The sequence below is a fragment of the Arachis ipaensis genome, chromosome B02 (genome assembly GCF_000816755.2).
Source record: "Arachis ipaensis cultivar K30076 chromosome B02, Araip1.1, whole genome shotgun sequence".
In the NCBI taxonomy this organism is placed as follows: domain Eukaryota; kingdom Viridiplantae; phylum Streptophyta; class Magnoliopsida; order Fabales; family Fabaceae; genus Arachis; species Arachis ipaensis.
Genome location: NC_029786.2, coordinates 108,223,004 through 108,225,193, shown reverse-complemented (window position 1 = coordinate 108,225,193; position 2,190 = coordinate 108,223,004).

The window sequence follows — 2,190 nt, the reverse complement described above, 5'->3', positions numbered from 1 at the left end:
ACATTACATTTTAATATTTTATTTTAATTATATCAAGTATTTAAAATATTTTTTATTTTAATAAATAATAATATATAATATATCTAAATTTATTTTAAAAATATATATTAAGAATAAGACCGGACACGTTGACACGTGATGGTATTTAAGTGTGTCCGAAAAAAAATTTTTTATTTTTATTGAGATACGATTTGGACACAGCAGACATGCGTGTCGGACAAATATCAATAAATATCATGTCTAAAATATATCTGACATATAGACACGACAACTCAGCAAAGTGTTCATGTTTCATAGTTTCAAACTATATATATTTACTCTACATAGAAGAAATTAATGTAGTGCTCAAAGTTCAAATGCTGAGATAAATAATAAATATCTTAGAAAAGAGAGATATTAATAAGGACAGAAGGAAAAGACAATAGTGTCCAATGTTGTTGAGTCAGAATGCAATTAGTATAGACATTAAAACATGGAAGGTTACCTAAGTCATAAGTGCAATAATATGATTCCTAAATAGCCATGTTGAGACAAAAGATCCCCAACCCCAACTAACTCAAAGACTACCCTTTGGATTTTGGATTTTGGTTTGCCTTTACTTTAACTCTAAATTTTGAATTTTCATTCTTTCTTCTAAGTCTAATATTAATAATCTTCCAATGCCTAACTTTACCTTCCCCTCATACGACATACTATATATGTATACTATTAAATTCCCTCTTTGTTACGCTCTTGTACGCCAATTATATAAATTTACGAGAAAAACTCAAAATAGTTCCTGAGAATTACTTCGAAAGATAACGAGGTCTTTGACAAAAAAAAATCTCAATCCGACTCCTGACAATTATTTCAAAAGGATAACAAAACCTAAAAAAAATCAATGTTATTTTTTTGGCAGATGGGCTAATCAATCCCAAAAAAAATATCAGGAATTGAATTGGGTATTTTTTTTTCTTAGAGACCTCGTTGTCCTTTCGAAATAATTGTCAGAGGTCGGATGAAGTATTCACTCAAAATTTACATTAAGAACAATGATCACAAAAATATTTTTAGGGTGCATTTAGATTACGTTTTTATTTTTTATTTTTTTAGTATTTTTTTAAGAATTTTATGAAAAAATAAAAATAATAAAATTATATTTCTTGTTAATTTTTTATAAAAATCTTATTCAATTTGAGCAATTTTTTTTAAGAAAAATATACATAATCTATATTCTATCATGTGGTTTGGACCAATAAGATATCAAGTTATTGTGAGAGTAAAATGTAGTGGTAAGAGTAAAAATTATTTAATGAGGATAAGTTAAAAAACATCAAATGTTTTATCATTCATGTTAAATTCAGAGGTTAACTTTTTTTTTTATTATATTAAGAATTTTATGCTGACAGCAATAATCAAATACAAGCTAAGTAAATAATGTACAATAATCTTTTAACATCCTTGTGTATCAATAAAGTTAAAAAGAGTTTAGGGCTTCTTAAATGTTTTGTCCAATAGTTTATAAACTCATTTACTACTACTATGATAATAAATATATTCAATATGATAATCATAAATAGAGTTGAAAATGAAATAATGGGGACCATAGACATGGCAGGGCCAAGTAGTGGGCACTATATATATATAGTTTGAAAAAAGTTATTCATTTTTTACTTTTTGGTTCACTAGATATTCTTCACATTCAATAATATCAAATATTTTTTAATTAAATTTTATGTGTAGTTTATATATATATATAAGTTATACCCTATTACTACATATATAAATATTAAATTCTTTCTTTCTTTTAATAGATACGTATATAGAGAGAAAACAATATAAAACTACATGTTATTAACTATAAATAAAATTAAATCGAGATTCTTCATTTTTATATTACCATCTTAATGTATTTACTTTTTAACCATTATATGTTGTTATACATTTTTATAGAATAATGGTTAATAATCTCAAGTCAATATCAATTATTCTAGTGTCAGATTTCTTTTTTCTTTTTTCATCCTTTTATATATACCGTTAGTTCGATCCTTTTTCCCCTGGAAAGGTACTTTCCATTTTCCATTCCCAGTAAATAAAACAAAAGTCTTTGTTTGGAATTTAACTTTATTCGGATATTTCACTCATGTGCCTCGATTCTCTTGCTGTCTTGCCATGTGTATGTAACTTTTAAATTCTATAATAATTTCTTCT